This window comes from Henckelia pumila, chromosome 3, assembly GCF_033568475.1.
Source record: "Henckelia pumila isolate YLH828 chromosome 3, ASM3356847v2, whole genome shotgun sequence".
NCBI classification, from domain to species: Eukaryota; Viridiplantae; Streptophyta; class Magnoliopsida; order Lamiales; family Gesneriaceae; genus Henckelia; species Henckelia pumila.
The window spans coordinates 29,647,656-29,658,210 of record NC_133122.1 but is presented as its reverse complement, the minus strand read 5'-3'; positions in this window follow the sequence as shown (position 1 = coordinate 29,658,210).

Here is a 10,555-nt window from a genome sequence, read left to right as displayed (position 1 = left end):
AGCCCGCGCCCTAACCTCGCCAAGAATCAGCGCGCTCGTGCCTTCCTCTCACCCAGAAATCCAAGGGACCGAAAAGAAATCCAACCAAACCTAAACATTTGCATTTAAAGTATCTGACAAGCCAATAACAATACAAGAAAAGTTTAGGGAAGAAAAACATTCGATTCGGTAGTACCTACATCGATTCTTGCTTACAATACAAAACGAGAAGTTCGAATGACAAAACATGTTCGCAAAACATAAACTAGATTGACATGCTGATTCGACTTCTAAACGAGTCTCACTTCTATCTCTTGCTCTTGACGTTAACCAGGTCTACTCTGACTCGGTCCTGCCCCACCTGTTGCCAAGTACTCATAGAAACAAAGACAACAACCGGATAATCCGGTGAGAATACAATCCCCAGTAAAAGAGACAAACATGCATATCAAATAATATATCAAAACATGATACATATATACAAGACAAGAAATTCCAAAAATCATCTCAAAACTTAATTCAAATGCATAATGCAATGCATGTCTTTAAATGTGGGATTATCAAGTCTGGATAATTAAGAAATTGCTGCTTTTGCTTTTGGGGATCCCGAGGATGAGATCACGTAAACAACTCACCGACTCTCCCGATCGAGGTGGTGCTACGTATCTCCATCCTCTAGACTTTGGTGCGATTATAAGGAGTATGCTAGCACTAGGTGAAACGGCTACACCCAGGCCACTCGAATATAGCCCCCAAAACGTCTAACATAAAAAGGGCCGTCCTGCCCACTGAAATCAAGGATTCTTAGCTCAAGATGAATGAAATGCAAACATAACTCAATCAACTAAATTCTATTAAAAGCAAATAACATGCAAGTATGTGATTCTTCGGAACACTTGAATCAAGTCGGATTCGAGTCACTCGTTTCATTCCAGTCTAAGTCATCTTATAACTCTTTCAAACGTCGATGCTCCAACCTGAAAACAACAACAATTCCTCAATCAAGATTCAATCAAACTTCCTCAATCAATAATAAGAAATCGATACTATACCGGCTACAATCTTCAAAGCGATACAACTCTTGCAATCTCGCAACTCAACGACCTTCAAACGAATCTGTAAAAAGAAGTAATAAAGGCTCGAGATCAAAATACAACTCAATCGAAGACTTGGCTCAAACACTACAAACCGATTGACAATCCAAAACTCAAACCGGCGGCATAACGGCTGTATTCTGATCAAACTGGAAACGCAGACAGCATAATATCAATCCAAACAACTCTTATCAATCAACATTCAACCATAACAATCCAATTCCAACAAATCATAAAAACTCAACTTTCGAAAATCCCTTCAAAAATCATAACAAATCCGAACGACACTCTATTTTGAAACCGACAGATAATAAACGATCAGAACTCTGCCAAGAACAACATACTAGCAACTCAATCGATTCTAACGACATCCCAAAAACTAAACGTATCTGATCGGAGAAATAATTATGGTAGAACGAAGCTCTCGCAGCCGTGATCGCTAATCTGCCTTCAGAAATAAATTCCAACGGACGGATCGAGCGAAAACCGAATTCCCAAAGCTTGAAAACCAAATGGGGCGGCTTCAATGGAGGGAGAGTTGATGGAGGAATGAGGGAATGGAGGAGAAGAAGTCAAATCAAGCTTAAATATCTATTTAAGTCCAAAATTGCATTTTAGTCCCTGAAAAATTTGAAATTTGCAAAAAGGACCCTGATCAAAATCAAGTCGGCTCTTGAACTCTGAAATCTCCGATTATCTCAAATAAAGTCAATTAAGATAAAATCGGGGTGTTACAGCGGTCCTGCCCCAGGACGGGCAGGGCCCATGACCAGGGCCCCACTCATGGTGGGGGCCCCAATTTTATTAAATTTTTTTATTAATATAATTATTATAAATTAATGAGGTATAATTAATTATTAAAAATTATTATATATAATTATTACTATAAACCAAATAAAATCAAAAAATATTTAAAAAAAACATATAACAAATCTGTTGTCTAAACCTATACATTCAATTTTTTATTTCGTTTATCGCTCCTCATTCTAGTGTTGTTTGTTGTCGACCATCGCTCAACATTTCCCTTCTATTATCATCGATTTTTCTAGCCTCGAGTTCTTAGCTTGAGTTGTATGAGCGATTTTTTCTCTGCCTCTGATTGTGCTAAAATTTGATTTATGAGTCGTTCAATTTAATTTTGATTTCATGTTAGATTTTAATATTTATTGTTAATTTAATGTGGGGATTAAAAATTCATGGATTGGAAGCACGATTTTTTAAACTTAATTTTGAAAATTGTGTTGTTTTAGTTTAAATTTTGAATAGCTAAATTGCCTATTTATAAATCGTATTTTCAACTGAATTGTAAGTGTGGATAGTTTATTATGATTTTTTTATAGGATAATTCATGATTACGAAATATGAAGGATAAATTTGTGTAGCTCAATTATATTTGATTTTTCAAGTTAATGTAAGAGATCTTTTGTTTTAAACTTCGCCCGAGACCTCGTTTTCCCCAGGATCACCTCTGTCAGTTGATCATATTCATACATACAATGATCTTGCAGAATCATTTATTAAAAGATTGCAACTAATTGTTAGACCGCTACTCATGAAAACAAAACTATCATCTTCATCTTGGGGTCATGCTATAATACACGTTGCATCATTAATTTGTGTAAGACCAACCAATTTTCACCAATACTCACCTTCGAAATTTGAATATGGTCGAGCATATGAAGTTTTTCACCTTCGAGTATTTGGTTGTGCAGTACAAGTCCCCGTCCCACCTACGCAATGAACCAAAATAGTTCACAACGTGGACTTGGAATATACCTGGGATATTATCCATCATCTATTATTAGATATTTGGAGCCTTTAATAGGTAACTTGCTTACTACAAACATTTCATACTGTCACCGAAACTGATTTTCCAACACTGGGGGAGAAAAGTGGTATCAAAAAAAAATGAAAATTTTATTGGAAGGAGAAAATTTTATCAAATTATAATCCCGTAAACAATCAATACAAGCAAGAAGTATAAAGAATTATCCTCTTCCAAATAACAAATTAATTACCCGATTATTTCGTTAATACAAAAAATATGGCAAAGTCACACATATAAGTTGAAAAATACTCAAATGAAAATTTTTGTCCTGGAAAGACCATGCAATAAATACTCTTCTTGTAAACGAATCTAAAATACGTCAAAAAACATGGTTGACCAATTGGTTCGAAAGATGCGATGCCAAGAAAAAGAAAGGTACAAGAAAAATAATAATTAAAAGCTCGAGAAGAAGCAATTTTACATGATACAACAAGATAAATAAATGAAAAATATGTGTGCATAACGTGATTTATGAAAAATAATAATCACATGAAAATATAAAGATTTCAACAAATTATTTGATATATTGTATCATATGTGATCGAAGGAATACAAATATCGACAATATTTTACTCTCAATGTGGCCCTTGATATTATGCAAGGTAGTGATCCCGAACCACAATTTGTTAAAAAATTTCAACCTAAAATTGACTGACCAAAATGAAAAGCGCCTATACAAGCTGAATTAGATTCACTAAAGAAATATAAAGTGTTTGGACACATAGTTTAAACACCTAAAAATATAATTATTGTATGGAAAAAATGAGTGTTTGTATGAAAAAAAAATGAAAATGGTAAACTTATAAAATATAAACTCATACTTTTAGCTCAAGGTTTCTCTAAGAGACCTAGAATCGACTATGAGGAAACATACTCACATGTGATGTGTGCCACCACTTTACGATTCTTGATTAGCTTGACTGTATTAGAAAAATTGGACATTCCAACTTATGGATGCAATCACTGCATGTTTATATGGTTTACTTGATAGCAACATATGCATGAAAATTCCGTGAAGGATTTAAGCTATCAGAAGCAAGAGATACAACCCCAAGACCATGTTCTTAATAACCTTGCAAAATTCATTATATGAGTTAAAAAAATTTGGACGCATGTGGTATAATTGCCTTAGCGAGTATTTTCTACAAGAAGGTTACACAAATGGTGCTATTTGTTCATGCGTATTTTACCTACAAAAAAAAAAAAAAAGACGAATGGGATTTTTTTGTAATTGTTGTAGTATTTATCGATGATCAAAATCTTATAAGAACTCTCAAAATGCTCAAAATAATAATCAATTATTTTAAAAGTGAATTTGAGATGAAAGACTTAGGAAAGACAAAATTTTGTGTTGGGTTGAAAATTGAACATTTATCAGAAGAAATATTTGTTCATCAATCCTCATACATAGAAAAGATATTAAAACGTTTTTACATGGACAAAATACATCTATTATATGCGCCTTGGTCTTGCAGTTAACTCTGGTACAATCAAACTTACAGTAGCGAAAGCGTAATCAATCCTTAAATTTACACATATGATAACCAAAATATTGATACAATCACTCGTGTCATCACGAACTTTCTAAACCCACATTTCACTGTCCACAATGTCGATTTTACTTGAGATCCTGAAATCATGTATCTGGAATTTACAATAAATAGAAAAAAAAAATAAAAGTTAAGTTTTTAAGGACCAAGTGAGGGAATAAACTGGCTTTATATATTTATAACGAGAGAAACATTATCAATGTGGTATTTCAATATGAGATGACAGGTATCAGAGATAACATATCAGTATAAAGTATTCTATCAAGTAAAATGCAGTGACTGTTCAAGATTCTGAAGTGAATATCGTAGGCTAAAAAGCTGGCTCCCACACATTGGGTGCATCACTTTTATCCACAAACTCAAGTAGGATCCATACAATCGATTATTCACGAGTTAAAGTGAACTCACATTTTTGGACCGAAGTCACGTTGTTCAGTGGACTAGAAATCCGATACAGAGACCGTTGTCCGGACTCAATTCATTCAGTCATTCAGTCATTCATTCACTATCCGATCGGTAATCAGTCAAGAATCAATAACAGTCCAAAAATCAAATATGCAGTACAATATGATCAATGAAACGATAAATGCACGAGATGATGCGATATATGAATAAATCATAGTTTATGAATCATCACCATAAATTCCAGGCCAAATGATAATATTGAAAGAACCGGTAGAGAAACCTCACGGGGAGAAACCTCACGGGAGGAATCCTCACCTCAATACTTAATATTTGAACCAGTCGTGAGTGTCGAAATCTTTTAAACTCATTTCTTGACAAAACTTGTATTGAAAAGTCTTGATTAAAGCTTTAAAAATTCATAACAATTAAAATACAACTAAAAAAATCATCAAAATTTCCAGAAATGTCTAAAAATATTACAGAAATGATCGGCACATAAAATCTTAAAAATCGAGGCGGCGCGTGAGTGGCGGCGCGTGTGGCAGATCCGGCAGCCACGCGTGACTGAGCTTTGGCAAGTAGATGTATTATTTTATTATCTACAACTTTCATGTTGAACACATTTTGAAATTCACGGCCGATTTTGTCCAGATTTTGAAAAACAAAGATGGTGATCATGTTTGTTCGGGCAATTTGAATACTGTATTTTTTTTTTTGAAATATTTTGGATGATCGGCTGACATATTTTTAAAGTAAAAAACATTTTGAACAACTTTTGTGTTGAAACCTAAGTGAAATCCATCCAAGAAGAATAAGAAAAGGAAGCTAGAAGTCACTACCTTGGACACAAGTTTCTGAAATTTTTTCTAGAGACTATTCTTCACGAAAATTAATTTTTTGGAAAGATTTGGATCAAGATCTTGTTACACCTTCAACTCACTTCAACTTCTGGGTAAGGAAAGAGTATTGTGTGAAAATTTGGGAATTTTTGGACAAAGTTTGGTATTTTTCCTTGAATTTTCCTTACTTTCCTCTTACTTGCACTCAACTTTCTCATATTCTCTTCTCCCAACTTTCCTCTCTCTAGACTCACGTTTTTGGCTGAAGTATTCTGATGAAAATGTCTTGAAATGAAGTCTATTTATAGTAGGAGATTGAAGGGAAAAGAGTGAAAAGTGTCAAACTTAAAACACCAAGTGTCAAGTTTTAAGAAATAAAATAATAAAATAAGAAAAATAGATACTTGTGCACCAATTATCATGTTTTAAGTAATAAAATAATAAAATAAGGAAAATAGAAACTTTAGCACCAAGTATCATGTTTTAGTAAAATAAGAAAATTGTATATAATTTATTAATTTATTTAGAATTTTTTTATTTTTAATTTATTTTTTGATTTATTGTCTTTTATTTAAAATATTTTTGGGGAGAATATTAATAATACAAAAATTAAGTTTAAATTTTAAATAATCACCTCAAATAATTTTTGGGGTGTTACATATTAGCATCACTAATGGTTGTTCGATCTTGACACACCAATAAAGATATTTTTTTTTGTCCATTTGAAGAAAAAAAAATATCATATATTGGTCCTGAAGTACAATATCCTAGTGCTATTGTTGCATTATTATATTTTACAAATTGTACTTGACCACATATAGCATTTTATGTTAACCTTATAACAAGATATAACTATTCTCCAATACAAAGACATTGGAATTATGTAAAAAAAAACACATATTTCGTTTCTTCATGGTATAACTGACATGTTGTTTTATTCGAAAAAATCAAAATTCTCTTTAATATACAGGATATGTTGATGCATGTTATCATTCATATACACATAAAGACATATTTCAAACAGATTATCATGTGTTTACACGACGGAGAATTGCTATATCATGGAAGTTGACAAACCCAACTTTATCAGAGACAACATCAAATCATGAGATTTTTGGCTATAATGAAGCAAACTGAGAATGTATAGTTGATATATATAACACAATATATTCAAGAATCACGTGAACTACCAACAATAAAATATAAACAAACGAGTATATTCGAAGATAATATTGCTTGCATTTCATAATTAAAATAAGGATATTAAATAAGATCGAATGAAATATATTTCGTCAAAATTCTTCTACAAGCACGAACTTAAGAAGAAAGATGATATTAATGTCCAACAAATTCGTTATAGTAACAATGTAACTGATTTAATCACAAAAGCATTGCCGACATCAACATCCAAGAACTTAATTGGTACACAATTAAAGAATATTTGGTGATTAAAATTAGGTGAATATCAGTTGTTGTACTCTTTTTTTATTCGTTCATGTTTTTTCCACTTGATTTTACTGAAAAGTTTTTAACGAGACAACATTAGATTCTTCATATATTATCTAAGAGGTATTATATATAGATGATATTTAAGTGAATGATTTGGTTGTAATATCCATTTCATGTACGAATCTCTCTAACCTATAATTAAATAGAGATGTTTAGTTAAAATAATATACAATAACAATATTCTCTCATTCTTATTCTCTTTTCTTATTTATCTTATTCTATATTGAATTCATAATAGAAATGAAACATTTTTAAAGTAATTTTCATGGATAAAAACATGAGAAGAATAATAAAAAACGATAAATAGGTTCAATGAGCCCACAAGGACATATGCGAGTTGGTAAGTCTTGAGGTGATCACGTGGGAAGAAAGTCTCCAACGTTGTCGGTTTGATCCTCGTGTGGAGCATATTTTCTGCTGAAATATTGTGGGGTATGCTCTGGGGGTTGACCATGTTGCTCCTTCCTTCAGGTCACTGTCGTTCGTGCACACCCCTCGATTTAATCTCCGCATGAGCCAATGTGCCTCTAACTCATGTGGAACAGAGTCTCCTTCGGGATCAACCTTTTTGAGATAAATAGGTCAAATGGGTCACCAATAGTTAATTGATGGTACCGATATGTTATAATCAAGAATGATAACAAATGATATCGTGTTTACTGTTTAATAACTCAAGTGCGAGATAATATTTTTTTTTAATGTAGATATGACGCATACCATAAACTCTTGGAATTGTTACTAGTTCAATTATTGTGTGATGGGAAATAGATGTTCGTGTTGATCACAAGCACTTCGTGGAGGGGATGCATTTGTTTTAAAAGAAACTGTTTTTTGTTATTAAGTCTCGGTTTGTTTGTATCATTATTTTGTTAATTTCCATAAACTTATTTTTTATTGTTTATAAATTGCAGTTTGAAATACTGTTATATTTACGTTACGAGGGACAGCTTGTTTATCGGTATCTTGTTTGCATATATTTTAGTGCAGCAAGTTTTGTCATAAGCTCTATTTAGACTGTGGAGTACGATGTATGTTCATCAATTCCATGAGAAACATGATTAATTTATTGATTTATTTTGCTTAATTTTGGGCGGATTAATATGTATAATGGTATTGATTGTGTTATGATGATGTAATAAAATTTGTTGGGTTAATTGCATACATCACTCTTGTGAAATTTCGAGATTGCTAAAACTTCATATGAAAAAAGAATGATCTATGAACCACCTATATTTTTAAATCTTGAGCACACACATTCCTATATTTTCAAATTTTAAGCATTCACTCTCTTGTTCGTACGAGTTCGGAGTTTTCATAGGCGTTTTTGTTCAAAATTTGAAAACACAAAAAGTTAATAGTTATAGAGAATTTTCAGTAATTTCGTGATTTCACAGGGGTAAGATATGCAATTAGCCCAAATTTGTTTACAAACAATAACATTTATTTCCTCTATTTGTATTCATTTCGGAATCGGATCCGATAAAAACATCTTAAATTATTTCATCATCTTAATTATCATATAACGTTTAGCTAAGAAATGTGTTGGAGACAAGTCTTTTATTTCCAAATCCCTTTTCTTCGGTACTTTATCCTATATCATTTATTGAAACACAAAATTTCTTATGAAATTATCTTACTGGTCAATTTTATAAAATAAATCAATTATCCAACTTGATTTATAAAAAAAATTAATTTTTATGTCATAAATATTATTGTTTACTCTAAGTATGGACCAATCAATCAGAAATACATGCTTTTTTCGAAAAAAATATCATTTTAAAAAATAACTTCAAATTATATTCGATGTGTGCAATGGTTTCCAATAATCCGAATTCATTTGGAATATTCCATAGGAATATGTGCATAAGTGCATTACGTTGGTTCCCTTTGACGCAGGGCCAATAAAAGTGGTGAAAGATGTCGTACATTTGACTTTTACTTTTGTGCACACTGTTTTCTTCCTTGGCCTTGGCAACAAATTTCACGTCTAAAATGTTTCAAGTCTAAAATGAATAATGAGAATATAATATACTTTTTATTTCAAACTGAATAATTTAAATCATGGGGTCAAATTTTGAACTTTGAAAAGTTTTTTATTTTTGTTATCACATCATCGCGAGATAACTTGATCGATTTTGGATTACTAAGATCTTATATTAATTTTAAAAATTGATCATATAAACTTTTTGTACAAAATTAAAACTGACGAGCGACAGCTAAAAAGTTTTAACAGGTGTTGAATCTCCTAAATACTTGTATTAGATGGAAAGAGAAATATATGCTTAAATACTATCTCTCTTCTCAAGAAGAATAACACAGGTGTTATTGTTTGCAATTGTTAAGAAAAAAATCAATAATCATTTATTTTTAGAGATTTCAAACATTATCTAAAATTTTAAAAAAAAATATTTCAAGTAGCACAAATTATTAATATGCCCAGTTGTATAATTTTAATTTTCCGGATTGTATGTTATTGTATAAATTCCTGCCAGATTAATTATAAAAGAAGTTTATGTTACAAAACTTGCTTTAAATGTTCATAATGCAAATTCCCGAGAAAAGTCAAATTTTGGTTCCTATTGTTTTAGTAAAGATTAAGACATCCTGTTTCATGTTAAAACGTGATGGTTTGCGTTACTGATCATGTGTGCAACATTTTATTGTCACATGCTTTTTAACAAATTGTTTTTGCTTCGGACTAGATGGTATTTAAAAATCGATAATTTGACTGAATAAATTAATTGTTATTTGTTCATTCATATAATAAAATAATATATTACTATTACAAAGTAATAATTGTCCATATTAAGAGAACAATAATACTGTCTATTGTGCTTTCATTTCATTTCATGCCAGTGTGGTTACACTTGGGCGAGACCCTTTCTTTCATCCCAGTCACCACCATTCCCGCAGGGCCGGCTCCAAGGAGAGGCAGCTTAGCTAGGCGGTTGCCTAAGGCAATTCCTTGGTGCGGGACTCAATTTTTTAATTTTATTTAATTAATTATTAATAATTTTTTATTTAGAATATTATGTTCATCTCTCAATATTTTTGTTAAAAATTTGAAATTGTGATCAATTTTTTGTACCTTTTTTCTCATTTCTTTGAGTTAAAAAAACATACAACTTATTAAAAAAAACCCGTATTTTTGTCATTAAATTGTTTCATTCGGATGAATTAGATTGTTCAAATTGTGTCAACTATATATCCTTTTTTATTGAAATTTTCTTATATATTTGTGTGTTGCGGTTGATGTTTTACTTTTAATTTTTTGGTTTTTGGTATCTGAGATTCTAAAATCTTGTAATTTTTTTATTCAACTGTTGGACTGATTTTTACTCAAATCAATCA